Here is a 22,630-nt window from a genome sequence, read left to right as displayed (position 1 = left end):
TTAAAAAGATATACCTTTGCTTCTGGGAAAAGGCTTTCTCTGGTTGACTTAGTGCTTTTATATTAGGATACAGTACAAAGAGGAGAGCTTTGAAAGTTACATATTAAATTTATTATAAACTTGGAAGATAGAAGTTCACAGTTTCATGTACAATCCTGTTTTTCTTATGTTATGTAGATAGAAATGTTCATTTTACTTGGTGCTTGGTGCATTTTACTTCATGTGCTTGTTAAAGTAAGAAAATATAGTCATACTGAGAGATTTAAATATATGCCATGAAAGCAATGATGAAAGACTAGGAAGAAATAATCAAAAGTCACGATCTTAAGAAAGCAAAAAAAAACAGGAATAGCATACAGGAATGAGAATGGACTTGGGAACTAGATTCAGATTCCACCAATCACTTGTTAGCTATGTAAACATAGGAATGATAGTAATGGTGTTGATGCTGATGATGATATATAACAATGACAACAAAAATTACAATAGCATTTATATAGTACTTTAGGGCTTATAAGCACTTCAAAAATATTGATTCTATTTATCCTCATATACATATTATTAGTTCCATTTTATAGATGAAGAAGCTGAGAAAAACAGAGGTTAAATAATTTTCCCAGGGTCACATAGCTAAAAAATATTTGATGCCAGATTGCAACTGAGGTATTCCTAACTTTGGGACCAGCTCTCCCACTGTGCCACCTAACTACTGAATATTACTTAACCTCTCTGGGCCTCAGTTTCTTCATATGAAAAATGAGAAAATTGGACTACATAATTTCTAAAGGCTTTTGTGAATTTTAAAACTACTCCACCCTACTCAGCCTTTAACTTTTTTTTTCAGTACTTTAGATCTGATTTAGCTATTTTCTGATTAGTAACAATGGAAATACTTGGTCTAACAGAATTAAGTCTTGGGAACTCTACATTGCTCCACCCTACTTAGTTTAACAAGGTCAGGAATTTCTGCACCATACTCAAGGATTAAGTATCTGAGAAAATGGCCTTCAACAGACATGTGCAGAAACAGCTGACGGACCCCTGGGAAGTCCTAAGTCAAACTAAACTAACATTGGTACAGATGAGATGCAGGAAAGTGACGTAAAACAGTATATAGAGCACATCACTTCCTCTCTTCAGCCTCTTTTCCCGGAGAGGCATCTCTGGCTGGCAGCATGCTAAGCGTTCCGACCTCTTGGCGTAGTGGCAGCTATTTGTCTGGGTTTTAGCTGTCAGTTTGCCCTTCAGCTAATTCAGGTTCAGGCATCTTGGCTGATGGAGTTTGGGCTGATTCCTTCCTCTTGTACTCTCCAAAACCTTACCTTCTGGAGTCTAATCTTCCCGCCCAGCACAAGCTAGGTGGGAGAAATCCTACACCCTCTTTCCTTCTCCCTTCTTAAATTTCTTTCCACTATATTAATTAAATCACCATAAATTTCCAGACTGACTTGGGTATTTTTTTCTTATTTGGGATATCCATGGCAACCAATAATTAATATAGTTTAGGTCACAACGCTAAAATTATCTTTTACACTTTCCTAGCTCTAAATCAATATGTGATCTTGCAATTAGGAAAATGAACTTTAGGAAGATAAATTTTCACAAGTTCAAGAAATTAATTCAAAAATAAGAAAAAGCCTGAGAGGCAGGAGTGAGTTTTAATGAGTTTAAAGAACATAATTCTAGAGCATCAGAAACAATCTCTGCCTGGATGTAAAAGATGAACAAATTAGTGGCTATAATATGATCAGACCCAAAACTCTAGAGTGAAAAGTCAGATGAGATACCAGATGTGGTAATAAGGCCAGATCACTAAAGATGACTATAAGAGGAAACAATAAAATTACGTAGAACTATTTTAAGTCAGGTTTAACAATAACTGGGATAAGGAATAAAGGTAGGAAAAGATTTAAGGCTAAATGGGACTCTAGAATCATCTATTTTAGTAGTTTCCTCAGGGACCCCTTTACACTATTGAAAAGAGAAAACTATCCCCACCCAAAAAAGTTTTTACTTACATGAGTTATATCTATTGATATTTACCATATTATAAAATGTATCATTATTATTATGAATATAGTTTTAATCTAGTAGATCCACTATAATGTCCTCAAGGACCTCCAGGGGTCCTGGACCACACTTTTGAAAACCACTAATCTGGTTCAACCTATTCATTTTTCAAATGACCAAAGATGCCCAGAGTGAGGAGGAAACTTGATCAATATCATACAGTGAGCTAGTGGCATAAGAGAAATTTGAATCTAGATTCTCTAAGTCTAACTCCACCCATGATCACTCAAGGTACATTTTTTACCTCCTCTGGAGCCAGCCCCTACCTATCCTAGATATTAAGAATTAAAGAATACTTTTATAAAATCTGGTTGTGGCAAAAAAATTGGAAAATGAGGGGATGCCCTTCAATTGGGGAATGGCTGAACAAATTATGGTATATGTTGGTGATGGAATACTATTGTGCTCAAAGGAATAATAAAGTGGAGGAATTCCATGGAGACTGAAACAACCTCCAGGAAGTGATGCAGAGTGAAAGGAGCAGAACCAGGAGAACACTGTACACAGAGACTGATACACTGTGGTACAATAGAACGGAATGGACTTCTCCATTAGTATCAATGCAATGTCCCTGAACAATCTGCAGGGACCTAGGAGAAAAAACACTATCCACAAGCAGAGGACAAACTGGGAGTAAAAACACCAAGGAAAAGTAACTGCTTGACTACAGAGGTGGAGGGGATATGATTGAGGAGATACTCTAAATGAACACCCTAATGCAAATACCAACAAGGAAATGGGTTCGGAGCAAGGACACATGAGATACCCAGTGGAATCACGCATTGGCTAGGGGAGGGGTGGCAAGAAAATGATCTGTTTCCAATGAATAATGTATGAAAATGACCAAATAAAATAATGTTTAAAAACTTAAAAAAAAAATCTGGTTGTAGTTACATTAGGAAGATCAGTAACATACATCAAAGTACTTAAGAAATTACACATGTCATTAAAAAATAAGACTTCCTGAGAAATAAAGGATTGGGGGGAGGGGGTTGCCGTAGAGAACAACACATAAATGCCTTTTTAAAAAAGCAAAAATTTGGGGGCAGCTGGGTAGCTCAGTAGATTGAGAACCAGGCCTAGAGACGGGAGGTCCTAGGTTCAAATCTGACCTCAGACACTTCCCAGCTGTGTGACCCTGGGCAAGTCACTTGACCCCCATTGCCTAGCCCTTACCACTCTTCTGCCTTGGAGCCAATACACAGTATTGACTCCAAGACGGAAGGTAAGGGTTTAAAAAAAAGCAAAAATTTATATCAATCTCTAGGAATAAGCTAAACCCAAACAACTTATTTTAAAGCTCCTAAAAAGGAATAGCTAAAGTCCAGGCATCTAGGTGGCAGAGTGAATAGAGAGGATTAGACCTGGAATCAGGAAGACCTGAGTTCAAATCTGGTTTCACACATTTACTGTGTAACCCAAGGCAAGTCATTTACTCTCATTTTCTCATTTATAAAATGAGCTGGGAAGGAAATAGCAAACCACTTCTATCTCTTTGCCAAGAAAACCCCAAATAGGATCATGAAGAGTGGGACACAACTGAACAATAGTAATATATTAAAGTCCTCTCCGGGAAGGTGACCTTGGGTTCTCAACAGTAATACTTAAGGGACCATAGGCCCTGACAGAACCTACCACACTGCAAAGGTTTCTAGAATATACCAGGCAAAATATACATCTCTTGTCAGTCTTGTATAAGTTTAAAGATAACCACTGGATGGGATATAAGTTAATTTTTTAGCCATAACAATTTAAGTTATAAAGATGGTGATCTATGCCATGAAGAGAGGAAGTGCCCATAGTAAGAAAACCCTTCAAGCGCTAAAATAAAAAGCCATAAAGTAGGGCCAAGATGGCTCTGTAAAAAAAAATATGTGAACTGGAGGAATTCCATGTGAACTGGAAAGGCCTCCAGGAACTGATGCAGAGCAAAAGGAGCAGAACTAGGAGAGCATTATACACAGCGACAGATACACTGTGGCACAATCTACTAGTAGCAATGCAATGACCCAGAACAATCCATGCAGAAGAAAAAGATATGATTGATCATATAATTCAATATGAATATGATTAGGGTTTCGATGTTAAAAAATCACTCTACTGCAAATATGAATAACATGGAAATAGGTTGGGTTTTTTTGTTTGTTTTTTAAAACTCTTACCTTCTGTCTTGGAGTCAATACTGTGTATTGGCTCCAAAGCAGAAGAGTGGTAAGGGCTAGGCAATGGGGGTCAAGTGACTTGCCCAGGGTCACACAGCTAGGAAGTGTCTGAGGTCAGATTTGAACCTAGGACCTCCTGTCTCTAGGCCTGGCTCTCAATCCACTGAGCAACCCAGCTGCCCCCTGGAAATAGGTTTTGAACAATGATACATGTATAACCAGGAGGAATTGCTTGTCAGCTCTAGGAGGGGGGAGGAAAAGGGAGTGGGGGTGGGGAATCATGAATCATGGAACCATGGAAAAAATATCCTAATAAAAAGAAATTATGTGAGACTTTAATTTAAAAACAAGTGAAAAACTTAAAAGTGAGAAGCAATCATTAATATCTTGACTGCAAAGCTGTTAGTTAACCCTTTAGATATTCACTGGAAGTTCAAAACCTATATGATCCCAAGAGGAGAGGACAACTCACTACCAAGTTAAGTAAGTAGGGCATCAGAAGACCAACTGTCACAATCCTGGAGAATGTAAAGCATCAGGCCTGGGATTCATTCTATCTAATATCTAGATTTAAGACCTGAATAAAAACTGAAAAATGATTAATATAGAAAAATGTTTTAAATGATTGCACATGAATAATCTATATGAAATTGTTATGGGGAAGGAGACTCAAAATTCTTTTTTAAATGTTGTAAACTATTTTTACATGTAATTGAGAAAAATTTTCAAAATTTCAGTCTCAATTTCAAAATTATACTGAATTAGGTTAATGACAATAAAAGAATTAAAAATTATCCTACAAAAATCTAAGTCACAGGATCGAATCATCAAATTAAAATACAGTAAAGTGCTACTTAGAGACAGAAAGTCCATTAAACAAACACAAGGCAACAATTCAAGAGTATTTTATGAGTTACAAAGTGACATTTAAATCAAGTAGTGCAAGTATTATTCTCCTCACTTTATAGATAAAAAACTAAGGATCCAAGGGGGTAAATGATTTATCTAGGCTCACAGAACTACTAAGTGACAGAGCCAAGAAGAGTCTATCCCAGGTCTTCTAATCTCAGGCTCTTCTCACTACAAAGAACTGTCAAGATCAAAAGGGACTAACTACTCTGAATTAGAATATATATTTAAAAAATAGTCTGGAAGGTCATGGTCAACCACAAACTGAGTACAGGTTAGCAATGTTGAAAATAGCCAACGTGATAGGCCAGGGAATGATACTATCTTACACTGTTCTATAGATATTTTAGAGAGCTTTGTGTCCAGTTCATGTCACTGCATTTTAAATAAGGATGCAAAGAAACTTGGAAGAGGGCTCAGAAAACATTGCTTCTTCTCTTTGGGCCTATTCAAATGAAGCTGAATAGTGCTAGAGTATATCATAAAACTGTGTCAATAGGGTCAACTACAAATTTATGCTATCTATTCTCAATTGGTCCCTCATTAGATCATTTTCCTCCTCCTTAATCATTTTGTTATTCCAGTTTCCACTGCAGTTATTTCAAACATTCTCATCTTTCTTCAAGCTTCCCATACTATACTTGCACCTAGCTGAGTACCTCACCTCATACTTCAGGCCTTTCCTCCAGAGTTTCCTGCCACCATTTCATATCACTAAAATATCTCTTCTAATTAACTCTTCCTTCAATATGGTTTAGATGAATGAAGAGGTAGCCCATCTTCTTGACAACTCTATGCACCTTTGGGCTCATCCCCTGCACTGTCTTCCTTCACTGTCCCACTAGCATCCTTACACTCTTTCTCTAATCTTTCACTATCTACTAGTTGCTTCCCTCATGCCTACAAACATGACTATATCTGCCACTTTTTTAAAAACAAGAACAACCTTCACTCAATCCCACAATCCCTGCTCTCATCCTTTGTCTCTGTTCCCCCTTTCTGCCAAACATCTAAAAATGTAGTCGTCACTTAGTTCATCCACTTTCTGTGTTCCTACTATGTCCTAAATCCTCTATAATTTGGTTTCCAACCTTCATAATTCAACTGAAACTGCCCTTGCCAAAGTTGCCAATGCTCTCAACCGCAAAACTGTTCCTTTCTTAATCCTTATGGTTCTTGGTTTCTTGTTTCCAGCCCATTGTCACATTATGTTGCCTAATTTAAACCATGGCCATTACCATCAACTCCCTGATACTGCAACCTTGGATTCCAATCCTCATCACCCCTGTTTTGAACAGTAAAGCACATGTTGCCCTCTGTGCTTTCTTCTGAACTTTCTTCTGTTCCCTCCATGCACTGTTTTAAAATGTGTCAAAGGCTCCCTTTTATTTCACAAACCCTCATTCCTATTCTCTCAATGAAAAGACAAAAGAAGAAAAACATGTTTATTTCTGCATCTTGAATCTATCACTCTGTCCAGAGGTGGGCAACATGTTTCATCACCTGTCCTCTGAAGACATAACTGGCCAATGCATTGATTAGAATTCTCAAGTCACTCAAAACAGTTTTTTCTTATAATACTGTGGTTCTTCTACAAATTGGACTTCTTTGGGGAATTCTTCAACATTATTCAATTACAGGATAGAAAATAATCTAGTCTTCTCTAAAACAGCCCTGACAAGTTATCAGTTATGGAGTTGGTCTAGATTATAGTTCCTCAGTCTCTTTTATGTTATATACATACCCCTTGGGCAGTTTGGTGACACCAATGGACCCTTCCTCAGAATAATGTTTTTAAATGCATAAAACTATAGGAATATCAAGGAAATCAGTAATATATTGAAATGATTATCTAAAAGCTTTTAAAATCAAGTTAATGGGTCCCAGATTAAAACCCTGAGGTCTAGATAGCAGCGTCTAACTCTAAATTCTATTAGTCTTTTTCAAAACTAAATCTGATTCAAATGTTTCATGTGTGGAAGAAGTTAACCTGATTTCTCCAAAGCTCTACCAGAAAGTCTTTAAATAATCCGAAAGAAAGACTATACCTGGTATCTACCTAAGGACCGGCATAGATGAGTGCAAAAATATTCACAGCAAGTTGACCATCAGGTTGGACACCTTTTTGATCACAGAATCCAAAAACCAAACAATTCTGTGCCCCATCCCCCTTGACCTTAGACCCATATTATTGATAAAACTTAATTGAACTGTTGATACCAAATGTGAGTCACTCAATCAGTAATCATTTATTCAGCACTTGCTAAGCACTAGGCATAGTATGGGAGACAAAAATGAAATAGACACTGCCCTCAAGGACCTTAAATTGTGTGGAAGGAGAAAACATATACACAGAGTATCTTCAAACTGTACACAAAATAAATAGAAAGTAATTTTAGAGTTAAGGCACAAATGGGGAAAGAGTTGGGATTCAAAAGAAAGGTTCATTTAGCATGTAATGTTTGAGATGAGCTCAGAAAGTAACTAGGGATCCTGAGGAGTAAAGTGAAGATGAGGATTATATAAAGGACTGCTGAGTCTATGAAGAAGAATCTTTTCAAATGATAATCTTTATAGGAATAAAACAAGAATTAATAAGTTGTAGCTAACTAGAAGGAAGGCTCACAGATCACCTTTAAAGAGGAAAATAAACAAGTTGGTTAAGTTTTAATAATCATCTTTTCACATGTCACTTGGTCATTCTCACCACTTTGGATGTACAGAGCCAAACATACTTAAAGACAATTGCTCATTCTCCAATACACTTGCTTTAAAAAATGAAGAAATGGAAAATTTTATAAATAACTCAATAAGATCCAACCATTCTGGAGGGCAATTTGGAACTATGCTCAAAGGGCACTAAAAAACTGTCTGCCCTTTGATCCACCAATGTAGAGGCACTCTTTGAGTTGGCAAAAAATTGGAAAATGGGAGGGTACCCTTTATTGGAGAATGGCTGAACAAATTGTGGTATATGTTGGTGATGGAATACTATTGTACTCAAAGGAATAATGAACTGGAGGAATTCCATGTGAACTTGATCGACCTCCAGGAAGTGATGCAGAGTGAGAGGAGCAGAACCAGGAGAACATTGTACACAGAAATGGATATCGAACATAATGGACTTCTCCATTAGTGGCAATGCAGTGACCCTGAACAACTCTGAGGGATTTATAAGAAAGAACACTATCCATATTCAGAGGAAAAACTGTGGAAGTAGAAACACAAAAGAAAAACAACTGCTTGATTACATGGGTTAAGGGGGATATGGCTGGATTTGTAGACTCTAAATGATCACCCTCATGCAAACATCAACAACATGGAAATAGCTTCTGATCAAGGACACATGTAAAACCCAGTGGAACTGCACATCAGCTACGGGAAGGGGTGGGGAAAGGGAAGGGAAAGAAAATTATTCTTGTAACCAAGGAATAATATTCTAAGTTGACTAATTAAATAAAATCCCTCAAAAAAATAAATAAATAACAATAAGCATCACTAAACCAAGACTGCATATACTTTAATATTCAGTGTCTTCAATGGAAAGACAAGGACTGAGAATAGCCAAAAAAAAAAAAAAGAGGGAAATAGGTTCTACACTCAAAGAGGCCAAAGACTTGTGGATTAAGAAGTCTTATGCCTACATATCATGACTACTTTATTCAAGAATAAGTATGATGGGGGACAGCTGGGTATCTCAGTGGATTGAGAGTCAGACCTAGAGATGGGAGGTCCTGGGTTCAAATCTGGCCTCAGATACTTCCCAGCTGGGCAAGTCACTAGACCCCCCCATTGCCTAGCCCTTACCACTCTTCTATCTTGAAGCCAATACACAGTACTGATTCCAAGACGGAAGGCAAGGGTTATTAAAAAAAATAATAAGTATGATGATTAAGCATATGCCCCAAAGAGATGAAAGAAGGAAAAAATCCATATGTACAAAATTATTTATAGCAACACTTTTTATTCTAGCAAAGAACTAAAAATAAAATGAATGTCCTTCAATTGGGGAATGGATGAACAAATTATGGTATATGTAATGGTATATTATTACATGGCAAGAAATGACAAAGAGGACAGACGAAGAGAAATCAGGAAGCTTGTATGAACTGATGCACAGTGAAGTAAATAATTAGGAGAACAATTTATACAATAACAATATGTAATAACCATTATTCCAGGGAACTAATGATGAATACTACCCACCTCTTTTGATATTGGACTCAAAATATCATATTTAGGATATCATATACATTTGGCAACGCAGCCAACTGGGGATTTTTGTTCAATTGCATATTTGTTTATTCTCTGAATTGATGCTACATGGCTGGAAATCATGGAACACCACAATCTCCAAAGAAAAAAAAATCTGGGTGATGCCATGGAGACATCATCCTGATGATAGAAATACCTTTTCCTTTTCCGATATCCTCCTCAGGGCCCACTATAGTACTGTAACATAGCAGCCATTCAATCATTACTTGGAATGAATTAAAATTCTTGAGATTAGGTATTATATTCCTGTTTCTTTCAAATCTATTCATAGAGGCTGGTATATTATCATTCAAGATGTTTCCACATGGTAAAAGTTGAAGAAATGCTTTGATGAGTAACAACATACTGTTAGCTATATGCCACCAAGCAATCACTTCTCCCTTGTATTAGCAGGGACACATGTCACTCTCAGGTCTCTAAACATGAGGGGACAAATTATGATTCTCTTGCTCCTTCCACTAATTCTCACTGCTGTCTACTCTCCACCCCACTGACCTCAAATATTACCATACTATGTTCATTTGATATTGGTACACTCCTTCCACTATATTCCCTAAACCCCCAGTCTAAATTTAAGGCATTACCCCTCACTCTAAAGCTCTTCTTTTACCAATAAGATGTTCCTCTGGGATGAAAGTATAGCTTAGGCCTTCCTTTCTACTTCTATTACTAGTAGTACTTTTGCTCATATCCCTCGATTTATTGTTCCAAGTAAGGTGGTCAGAATGCTCCTTGCTCCTCAATGACACTTCCAGGGGGCAACTGTAACTCAATGGATTGAGAGCCAGGCCTAGAGACAGGAGATTCAGGGGTTCAAATCTGGCCTCAGATACTTCCTAGTTGTGTGACTCTGGCTGAGTCACTTAAGCCCCTTTGTCTAGCCCTTCTGCCTTGGAACCAATACACAGTATTGATTCTAAGAGGGAAAGGAAGGGGGGAAAAAAGGCACTTCCAGACTCTCCTTCTGCCACCATCACTCAGCAACCTCTCCTAATGACCATCTTTATCACCCAGTCTACATCCTACAGCTGATATTTACTGACTCCCAGATACACTTTCCCAATTTTTTCAACTGATTCAATACTTAGTTTACAGTATTCATCTCTACACCAACTCCTATTCCCATACTAGGGAATTTAGACATACCAGGGCTCCCCAAAATATCCTAATTAGGGGGTTCTTCAATCTCAAGTTCTCTTCCACTCCATCTCAGCTTTATAAAAAGATGATCACACCTTTGAGCTTGCCATGACCCACAGGAATTCCATTTCCTTGACCCAGAAATCTGAAATTTCTGACTCTCATCACAATCTGCCATCATTCTATTCCTCCCAAGCCTCTCTATTCTTAAACTTATTCTTTATCCTCAATGAACCTACTATCTCTCCACTAATTGTTTTGCAAGGGCATCACTCCTTCCATGGTTATTCTCTCTTCTCATCATCTCTATCCTCTATTCTCTCTTCTCTTTTCTGATTCTCCTATCTATACAAAATCTCCTTCTCAAGACTACTTTACCGATTCATCAAACCCATCATGCACATTAAATGCAGCTCTACTCCAAGGCTCTGTCCTAGGCCCCATTCTCTTTCTCTTTACACTCTACAGATCTCATAAGCTCTCTTGGATTCAATTACCATCTCTTTGAAGATGACTCCCAGACCCATATAGCTAGTCCTTATCACTCTTCTGAGTTCAAAGCCTACATGACTAAGTGCCTATGGGATAATTCAAACTGGATGGATACCCCAGTCTTCTTAAGCTCAATGTGTACAAAAGAGTTTATCATCTCTCTCCTTAAGCCCTCCTTGTTTCCAAACTTCCTTTCCAATCTCACTTTCATCCTTCCTCTTCATTCCCACTCACCTTATATATCCAATCAGCTGATGTGCCTTATTATTTCCATCTCTAGGACATCTCTAGAATTCATACACTTACTACATTCACACAGCTACCAACCTATTGAGGTCCTCATTATCTCTCACCTGGAGTGCTGCAATAGCCTGTTAAGTTTCCTTGCCTAAATCCTCTCCCCATTCCAATCCATCCTCCATGTAACCACCAAAGGGATTTTCTTAGATTATCTGCTTAAGACTTGCCCTGCTCAACAAATTTCATTTTATCTTGACTCCAAACAAACACCTCTGTTTGCCACTTCAAACCTCTTCACAGTCTGATACCCTATCTTTCTACTCTTACACTTGAGTGTCTTCTCCAAACTCTTCAGTGTTTTTCACCGGACTACATGACTTTTCCCATCTCCATGCCTTTGAATTGACTGTCCTTCATGTCCAGAAAAATAAACTTCCATTCCCTTCTACCGGTTGTAAATTCCTGGTTTCCTTTCTTCATTATGCCTTTCCTGACATAGTTCCCTCTCCATCCCCAACTACCCTGTATTCATGGTATCATTACTTTCTATACATTAATATGTATGCAGAAGATGTTTCCCTCAGAATTAAAGTGTAAGAAAAAACTGTCTCCCTTGTGCCTTTGTGTCCCCAGTGCTTGAAGACCTGGAACCTAGGAAGTACTCAATCAATGCAGGTTATCTGATGAAGTACTTACCTCCTTCTACCTGGAGCAGAGTTTAGGGAAAGACTGCACAGTTGGTAGCAATAACTTCCATTACTACAAATATGATGGCATAGAGTCTAGGCTCTTTACTCAAGTACATGTTACATCATATATTTCTATTTTGCAAAGTTTAATGTTTCAAAAAAAACAAAAATAAACTTACTTTAAAAACTAATCTTCATTTTGTTTGTATATTGATGGCAGTGTACCACTTTGCTCAGCTTTGTGATATCTTCTGCAGCTTAACAAGCTGAAAAAAATTAATTATGATTATAAATATAACAGTATAGCATAAATATGAAGGCATATCACAAACTATGAAAATTGATTCTCAAATCTTTATATATGTGGTTTAAAGTAAGAATAACTTCCCATATTAGAACAAACAGGCTAACAGCTGTCATATCTATTTGACTTCACATGTGTATAAAAGTCAACAAGTATTGAGAGTTTAATGTCTCCACCAATTTATTGTAACTTACTTCCAGGCTTACAATCTCAAAATTAGGAGGGTCATCAGAGGCCGTCTGGTTCAATCCTATACATGAATAAATGCACCCTCTCTACAAAATATCCACAATAAATGATCATCTATTTGAGTAAAGGCCCATCTAAAGGGAGAATGAATTACCAACCAAAGTAGCCTACCACTCCACTTTGGGAGAACACCATCCGTGGGGACATTTTCCTCTACCTCAAGCCTAATTCTGCTTTTATTCAACTTTCATCCATTGCTCCTACCAACACACTGGAAATAAGTAGAACAAGTTTAATTTCTTTCTCACATAACAGATCCCAAACTTGAAGACTGAGAGTCTGTCTTTTCCCTCCAAGAACCAAGTTTTACACATAAAAAGAAAAATAACAGTATCACCTATAATTAGCAATTCATATCTATTTTCCATCTCTGCAAAATCTTTGAGTAACCTAACAATTGTAGACTCTTGATAAAGGGCTTGTAGGTCTTAATGAAGGAACAGTTAAGATTTTTATAAACAGTATTATATAGCAAACTATGTCTTTCCAGCTATAATGTGACTAAAAGCTATAAAGAATAGAATATTCCATTGTACTAATTTGAGGTTATTTTTTAAAAGCATCTGATTAGGTAGAGGACTTTAAAGGTTCTCAAGGCATCTTCCACACATTTGTCAATCTTGCAAAATTCATCAAAAGATCTCTTGAAACATAATATTGGGAGATATATAATAACCAGTAGTGTTTGCCACAGAGGATGGCCCATACAGTCAAAATAAAGAGAAGTTCACAATAGAGTTTGTGTCTACAAAGAGTAGAGGACATTGTGCTCTTTTCATCTAGTCTCAGAACACTAGAGACTCTTAAATGATAGCCATAATTACTCAAGTGAGTTTAGTCTAACTATGCACTCATGAAAGACCAAGGAGATGAAAAATGTTTACAATCTAGATCAGAGTTGACACCTCTGTTCATGTCCAGAGGGTTGCCTAACCAAATTTAAAGTAATTAAAGAGCAGCTAGGTGGTTTCAGTAGATAGAGAGCCAGAACTAGAGGTCCTAGGTTCAAATCTAGACTCAGATGGTTCCAACTGTGTTACCCTAAGCAAGTCACCTAGCCCTAATTGCATAGTCTTTATCACTCTTCTTGGAATAGATAACAGGTATGGGTATTTTAAAAATTAGAAATTGTTAAACATAATTTTTAAAATGCAATACAACATGAGTGTCGGCTATGGGAAGGGTGGGAGAGGGGAGGGAGGGAAATAATGTGATTCATGTAACCAAGGAATAATGTTCTAAATTAACTAAATTAATTCAAAAACTATAAATAAATAGATAAATAAATGAAATGCAATACAACATAGAAGAAGTTTTCTAAGTCAATATCCAGCGCAGGTTCTATTTGAGTTTGACACCACAAGTCTGGCCTATGAAATATATATCAAAGGTATTAAAGAAGCATCTGTCTCATCTCTAATAATCCCTACACCTAGGAGAATACTCACAGAGAACCAATTCAATCCTACCAACATTCAGTGACTACCAAGTGCAAGGCATTGTACTGAATAAATGAAAAAAAAATGCCTATTAAACGGTTACTCTGTGCCAAGCACTGTGCTAAGTGCTGAAGATAGAAAGAAAAATATGACAGACTCTATAAGGAGCTCACATTCTAAATGGGCAAGATAACACATGGAGATTTCCAGGGTTTTTTTTTCCTTTAAAAAAAAAAAACAAAAAAATTCTCACCTTCTTTCTTAGAATTAATACTAAGTACCAAGGCATAAGAGTGGTAAGAGCCAAGTAACTGGGGTTAAGTGACTTTCTCAGGGTCATATGACTAGAAAGTATCTAAAGTCAAATTTGAAATGAGGTCTTACAACTCCAGGCTTTATTCTATCTACTGGGCCATCTAGCTGCCCTGAGATTTGAGTTTTCAGAAATATGGAACTAAACATGGCAGTTCTTGGCGGTATTACAGTAAAATAGATGGTAATAGATGTTCTTTTATGCCATTATCATCCTATCTATTTCTGATGTTGATTAGACATCACCAAGGACTTTTGGTACCAAGAACTTTTATTTTGTAGGTCTTGGGTAGCTGTGGGTGCCGAGAACATAGGGGCCATAACATCTTCAGGGGAAAGTGCCAGGTCACATCTCTAAAAGACAATGGCTTCCCTGGACAATGGTTACAGAGACCAAGTCTTAAGCTGGGCTGCTCATATGGGTAATGCTGCTATTCCCAAAGCTCTTGGGTTTACCTACTTGTTCCTGGTGATTGATCAGTGGTTAGTATTAGTGGGGATGTTCGGTTCCATCCCCAGAAAGGTTGCTCCCCTCAATACTAGATAAAAGGTCCAAGGGGGAGACAAGTCCAAGGGTCTAAAGAGAACAGCGGGTCTCAGGGCTCTTGGGTTTATCTGCCATCAAAGGTCATTGGTCAGCAGAGGGTGTATCACAATGCTGATTCTATTACCTGGGGGTCCATTAAAACACCCATTTCATAAATTGATTAATTAAATAAAATTAATATAAAAATTAAAACAAAAACAAAAACACCCATTTCAGGGGCAGCTGGGTGGCTCAGTGGATTGAGAGCGAGACCTAAGGACAGGAGGTCCTAGGTTCAAATCTGGCTTAGACACTTGTATGACCCTGGGCAAGTCACTTACCACTCTTCTGCCTTGGAACCAATACACAGTATTGATTCCAAGACAGAAGGTAAGGGTTTAAAAAATTAAAAATTTTTTAAAACCACCCATTTCTTTTTCTCATGAGTTGTCTAGCCACACTTCTCCCATCTTACAGTTATAAAGTTGACTTTTTGAAACCCAAGGTGAAGGCTTTATTTACTAAGAAAATGTATCAGAAAAATGTACATAATATTGTTCTAATATTCCTCCACCTCTCTTCTGAAGGGCAGTAATGTAATTACCAGATCTCCAGATAACATGATTTTTCAGTCAATAGAGAATTTGTCTTTATTTTAGTGATCAAGTACTTCATTTACATTCCAACTTTAAGACTTCAACATAATAAAATTTTAATTTAGTTAAATTTCCATTTTAGCCCAAAAAGTCATAAACATAAACATCATAAAAACATATGAAGAAAGGATAATTTAAGAGTCACTGGATGCTCACTAATAATTACTGTTTTGTTTTGGTCGGTCAAGAAATTCTGTATCTACCTAACATTATCTAGAAAACTTCCTTCCATCTTAATCACAAGGTTAGTACCAAAGAGTTTGTAAAATATGTTCTGCTGCAATCTAGGTAAGCTATACATTTCCTTGATCAACCAGTGGAGGGGAGGGGATGACAGCAGAGGGAAAATTCCCAGGGTAGCAATCTTGGAAGCCCCCAAAATAGTAGCAGCCAACAACTTAACAACAAAGTATCTGCCACCATAGAAACTCTAGACTCAGACCAATACATCCCAGGTACCTAAGGTTCCACAGTGCCTAGTACCTTTCCTGAGGTGTCAGAAAATGCCTTCAAGATTCAGCACTGAAGTTCAAAGGTTAGGGCCCCAGGGAGGTAGTCAGCCCAAGAACCTAGGGGAGTCAAGGTGACTAAACAGGGCCAACTACCCCCCCTAAGGCGTAGCAGGGCAATGTCACAAAGCCCCAGTACAAAAACCAAAGAAGGAAAGGTTGGAAACATGCTTCATTATAGGTCCTCTAGAGACATGATTGGTCACTGGTTAATCAGAATTTTTAAGTCTTGTAAAGTTATTTTTCTTTTCAGTGTTCCTGTCTTTGTATAAGTTACTCTTTAGGCTTTGCTCATTTCATTCTACATTGGTTAATATTACCCAAGATGTTCTGAAATTGTCTTTTTTTATCATGTTATGCTGTATTCCATTACATTCCTACACCAGTACAATTATTCCCCAGTTGTCCAAGAGGCAATCTAAGGGACTCCCTTAGAATCTAGGTCTTTTCTTCTTTTCCTTTTACAAAACTGGTTTCAGAATAAATAAGTTTGTTTTACTTTCAATTATTCCTTCCCCAATATTATCCTTCCTCTAACTGCCCCCCCACATTCCCATCTGTTTCCCTGTTAAATGTGATAAATTTCCAAACTGTGTATATGTTCAATCCTTTATTTCAGATAAAAGTGAGATTTGTCTGGTACCCTACCTCCTATTTCCATGTTTTTATGTTGTTCTCATTCATACCAATCATGAGAAATAGCTAAGTTCCACCCTCCTCCTTTCTCTTTTCTATACTAGTGTATTTGCTTTTACCTTCTATTGACTCCCTCCCCAAAGACCCTTCCCTCCAACCCTCAATACAGATCCAGTCCATGCCTGGAGTCTGTCTCTTATTCCCACTCTCTTCATAATCTTTTGAAGACCTTAAGGGAAGGAAGGGACACTTGTAGAATGCTAGCACTACATACAACTCCTTAGAATTGCTCAGATAAATTTACTTTTCTAAGTCTCAGTTAACTCATATATTTGTATTTCAAAGTTTCTACTTAGCTCTGGTCTTTTCTCATCAGAAATGTCTGAAAGCCCTCTCTTCCATTAAAACTCCATTTTTTTTTCCACATTCAGAATTATACTTGCCTTTGCAGGATACATTATTCTTGGTTGTAAGCCTGTCTTTCTTGACTTTTGGAATATTTTATTCCAAACTATTTTCATTTATGGTAAAAACTGCCAGGTATTATATGACACTGGCTGATTCTTTGGTACTTGAATTCTTTTTGGACATATTTTTCCTTTGATGTGGGAAATCTAGGCTTTGGCAATGACATTCCAATGGAATTTTTGAGGTTTCTTTCAGAAGGTAGATTCTATCTTTACTTTGTCCTATTGGTACAAATAAATGTTGACAGTTTCCATTTGATTTCCTAAAATAGAGTATTTCTGGTTAAAAAAATCATGTTTTGAGGGCATCCAATGACTCTTAAATCTCTCCATTTTTAATTAACAATCCATTTTCACTCCTTCGCCACTGGAAAAAAAAAATCAGTGACAAGAACAAATTTCTTCTAACAAATCTACATAGTCAAGCAAAACAAGTTCCCTGTGTTCAAAAATATATACATCTTGTTTTGTACCCTAAATATTTTACTCCTTTGGTCAGGAGGTGAAGAGTATTTATCATTGGTCATAAAAATTTTTAGAACCGAAGGGATTTAAGCCATTTCTAACTCCCTAATTTTACAGATGAAGAAACAAGCCAAGGGACAAGATTTACCCAATGTCACAAAAGTAGTGAAAGAACAAGGATGTTATTCTAAGACCTATGAACCAGAATCCTGTCACTTTCCAGTGGCAAATTCCTTTTAACCTAAAGTCGAATGTGCCTAGGAAACCAAGAGAGGAGAGAATATCCAGGAATGGGAAGTGCCTGACAGAATTGGAAAATATAGAAGAGAAAGAGCCCCATCTCCCAAGTTTGGGAGTCCCCTAAATTTAAAACTATTTCTTGGTCCTCTCCTCTTTTCTTTCCACTTTTCTTAGGCAACCTCTCCTATTTTCATGGCTATTGTTATTTACCTCTGTGCAGGCCAAGTGCTGATGGACTGCTAATCTCATCATTGCTGTTCTTAAGGCAATGTCCAACAGGGAAAAGATCAGTAACACTGGAATTAGAGGACACAGGGACACAAGATGCCTTGGATAAAGGCAGACCAATCTACTCCTCAAATGTATCTGTGTCACAAACCTTGAAGGAATAGATAATAGTCAATGACTATCAGAATCCAAAAGGCTCTTGACAGGCTAGGACAGTGTTGTTCAACCTTTTTCAAGGTTGGATGCCCAAACTGCATCTTCAAGCTGCCTATGAGCCCCGTGCATTACCACAGCAGAAGTGCTCGGAATTGGGCAGCTATGCAGTGATGAGGCATGCAAAAAATGTCCTCAAGCGCTGGGAAGAAGGGGAATGGAGCAACTCCCTCATATCACCGGGGCATGCATGCCACACCTTCACCAACACAGCATTCAGCAAAACTTAACTAAATTCAATAGAGATAAATGTAAAATCTTGCACTTAGGTACAAATAAGTATAATGTGGAGGAGGCATGAATAGAGAGCAGTTCTGAAAAGATCTGGGGTCTATTTAGACCAGTAAGAGTAATGAGTCAACAGTGTGATGAGGCAGCCAAAAAAGCTAATGCAAACTTGAGCTGCCTTAAAAGCTTCAGTAATGTGACTATATTCTGCCCTTACAAGACTTCATTTAGAATATCTGTGTTCAGTTCTGGACACTTTAACCCAGTGTCAAGAAGAGGGAGACAAGAATGACTGAATGGTCTTGACATGGCATGAGAGTGTGTTAAAGGAATTACGCATGTTTAACCTGGGGAAAGAAAGACTTGAGAGACATGATAGCTGACTTCAAATATTTGAATGGCTGTCATGTGGAGAAGGAAATTACTTATTCTGTTTAATCCTAAAGGAGCACACCATGTGTGGAAATTACAGAGGCAAAATTAAGTCTGGTAAGGAAACAATTCAAGGTATTCAAAAAATTAAATGGCCTACCCTGAGAAGTGGAAGGTTACCCCATCATGAAAGTCATTAAGCAGATCAGAATCACCTTAACACAATCACTTACTGGGTATGATATAGTGGAGATTCCTTTTGTGTATAGACTGGATGCTGAGGTCCCGTCCAGTTCTCAATGTCTATAATTTCTTAATACTGGATAAGGCACTGGGTTTGGTGTTAGGAAGGCCCAATTTCAAATCTCTCCTCTGACAATCAGTAGATGTGCAAATTCAAGGGAGGTCATTTAATCTCCCAGTTGCCATTTAAATCACAATTCCAACAATGGCCAAGGCACTTAAACTCTTTATGCCCCAATTTCTTTATCTATAAAAAGAGGATATTGGCTTAGATAGCCTCTCTAGACACCCTTCTAACTCTGCTATAATCCTGTGAGCTGGTTTCATCTCACCTGATACCTACTACATAGACAATAGTGGACAAATCATTTAATAACCTCTTTGGGTCTGATTATCTTCATTTGCTGAATGAGGAAGTTACACTAGATGTCTTTTAAGGTCATTTCTGTCACTAAATTTTGCTAATCAACTAACATTTATTACTTATGTGCCAGATTGAGAAATGTTTTAAATGCCAAACAACAGCAATTAGATATAATCTTGGAGTCAATGAAGTTTACTAAGCAGTAAGGTGACATTCTCAGGCCTACATTTTAGAAAAATAACTTAGTGAGCAGAACCAGAAGAACAGAGTACAGAGTAACAGCCATATTATAGTGACAATTAACTGTGAAAGAACCTGGCTACTGTAATCCAATATAATGATCCAAGACAATTCTGAAGGATCTATGAAGAAAGATGCTATCCAGCTACATAGAACTGATGAATTCTGAGTGTAAACTTAAATGTAATACTTTTAACTTTATTTTTCTTGATTTTTAGCAATATGGAAATATTTTGTATTGTTTCACATATAATTGATGTATTGTTTGCCTTCTCAAAGGGTAGAAAAAGGGATGGAGGAGATGGAATTAGGAACTCAAATTTTCAGAAGTCCAAAATAATAAATTAATTATGTACATATACACATATATCCACGTATGTTTTTTTTAAAGAATGGAGGAAAGCTGATAGGAAGTTATGGTCAAAGAGAACCCTTTTAGAGTTCTGTATCATGGAAACAGAATAATTATAAGTAATCATAAGACCATTGATGGAGTTAGAGCTGGGAAGAGGCCAGACTCAATTGTCTAAGGTAATACTGGCAGTCAGCATCAGAACTGAGATTTGACTCTGAGTCAGTCAATAAACAGGCCCTGTCCTAAATGCTGAGACCTCAAAGGCAACATAATAGTCCTTGCCCTCAAGGAGCTTCCTTTTTAGGTCTTTTAGCTCCACAGAAGTTCTTTCCATTGTACTATGTTGTCCAAAGGTATGATCAGGGTTGAAGATGAACCCAAACCCCAGGGGGTGTCAAGAGAACATGGACATGTTTGCTGGTGACCTCAGGAATGAGGGTAGGGACAGGAGTAAAGGATGAGTATGATTTCTGTACTTAACTCTTTGAGAAAGGGGAAATGATCTGGTAGATAGTTTAGCAACTTGCTGCACTGTTTCCAAGAGTGATAAAGTGGGGTACAAAGCTGCTGAAAAATGGTTGTGAGGGGAAAGTCCATACATACAAGTAGGGGGTTGCTTCTACTGCTCTTCTTGGCTCGGTGTTTCAAAAACCTAAGAACACTGGAGATGGTAATGAGGGGCTCGGTAGAATTGAGCAGAGCCTGATTTTCTATACCCCAAGAAGATCAGATTATGAAGGGAAAAGATTCAGGACTTCAGGGAATGCAATAGGAGAAGGAAGTCATATAATATTATAGTTCTAGGGAGTGTACAAAGACAGAGATTTTTGCCTTAGCAGACACTGCCTATTATTAATCACAGGAATGAAGTGTGCCAGGACTTAGTGTTTGCACATGGTAGAAAGGGAAATAACAATAGATAATAGACCCACCTAGTCCAGAGAAGACTCAACCAGGTTATCTTTTAACATTGAATCCCCAGAAGCAATGTCCCCAGCAAAACACACACAGTCTTAAAGGTTTCCTGGAATTTAGTCTTCTTCAGAGCAGGTATTTTGCTGACATCCAGAAGCTGAGCCCTGGGGTGTCTTACAGTTTACTTTTGCATTTTGTTCTGGATGTCCTAAGGCAGAGGCCTGAAATGGATGTGAGACCTCTCTGAAACTATCCCTTCCTCAGAGATTGATGTGGTAAAAAAATGTGTCACTTTGCCACCAACTTGGTAAAAAGCCTCAAACTTACATAGCCTGGCCCTCTCAGGACAGGCAGAAAATCCAATGCAAAGCAGAAGTCTTTCCAGAATCCTGGATAACCATAACATCATGAGGCAAAGGAGAGGACTTGAGTGGGGGGGGATATATATATATATATATATACACACACACACATATACATATATATTATAAATTGGATCTGAAGAGTGGGCATGCCAGTTAGGACACAATAGACTTAGCAAATACTTACTTATTAATTTTAAATTATTACATAATTTTTTTAAAAATAAAGATGGAAATGATAGAAATAATTTGAATTGTGAACTTTTATTTGAAGATTCATCACATATTCTTTTTGATTATTAATATTTATTGAGAATGGCCATGGGATTATAGGGCTTTAGGCTTTTGAAACAGAACACAATTTCTTTTTAAAATGAGAAAATGGAAACCATCCACATAATTGACCATATTAACAAGCAAACTGACAAAATCACATGATTATCTCAATAGATGCAGAAAAAGCCTTTGATAAAATACAACACCCATTCCTATTGAAAACACTAGAAAGTATAGGAATAGAAGGGCCTTTCCTAAAAATAATAAACAGTATATATCTAAAACCATCAGCAAACATCATCTACAATGGGGATAAACTAGAAGCCTTTCCAATAAGATCAGGAGTAAAACAAGGATGCCCATTATCACCTCTATTATTTAACATTGTGCTAGAAACACTAGCAGTAGCAATTAGAGAAGAAAAAGAAATTGAAGGTATTAAAATTGGCAAGGAGGAGACCAAGCTATCACTCTTTGCAGATGATATGATGGTTTACTTAAGGAATCCTAGAGAATCAACCAAAAAGTTACTCGAAATAATCAACAACTTTAGCAAAGTTGCAGGATACAAAATAAACCCGCATAAATCATCAGCATTTCTTTATATCTCTAACCCATTTCAGCAGCAAGAATTAGAGAGCAAAATACCATTCAAAATCACCCTAGACAATATAAAATACTTAGGAATCTATCTGCCAAGACAAACATAGGAACTATATGAACACAACTACAAAACACTTTCCACACAGCTAAAACTAGATCTAAACAATTGGAAAAACATTGATTGCTCATGGGTGGGACGAGCTAACATAATAAAAATGACAATCCTACCCAAATTAATTTACTTATTTAGTGCCATACCCATTGAACTACCAAAAAACTTCTTTACTGAATTAGAAAAAACCATAACTAAGTTCATTTGGAAGAACAAAAGATCAAGGATATTCAGGGAAATCATGAAAAAAAAATGCAAAGGAAGGAGGACTTGCAGTCCCAGATCTCAAACTATATTATAAAGCAGTGGTTATCAAAACAATTTGGTACTGGCTAAGAG

General features: G+C 37.3%; 1 protein-coding gene across 5 annotated transcripts in view; it reads right to left on the bottom strand.

The window, feature by feature from the left end:
* PCGF3 (polycomb group ring finger 3) overlaps window positions 1-22,630 on the bottom strand; it is a 144,524-nt gene that overhangs the window by 94,331 nt on the left and 27,563 nt on the right. For 4 of the 5 annotated variants that reach the window (XM_007496965.3, XM_007496963.3, XM_001366232.4 and 1 more), the window contains exon 2: window positions 12,157-12,243. The exons of the other annotated variant lie outside the window; for it this stretch is intronic. The gene's annotated coding sequence lies outside the window, so the exon portion shown is untranslated. The remainder of the gene's footprint in view (window positions 1-12,156; window positions 12,244-22,630) is intronic. 5 annotated transcript variants of the gene reach the window in all.

The sequence above is a fragment of the Monodelphis domestica genome, chromosome 6, assembly GCF_027887165.1.
Source record: "Monodelphis domestica isolate mMonDom1 chromosome 6, mMonDom1.pri, whole genome shotgun sequence".
In the NCBI taxonomy this organism is placed as follows: domain Eukaryota; kingdom Metazoa; phylum Chordata; class Mammalia; order Didelphimorphia; family Didelphidae; genus Monodelphis; species Monodelphis domestica.
Note: the sequence above shows the minus strand (reverse complement) of the source record. Positions and strands in the feature narration are given on the sequence as shown.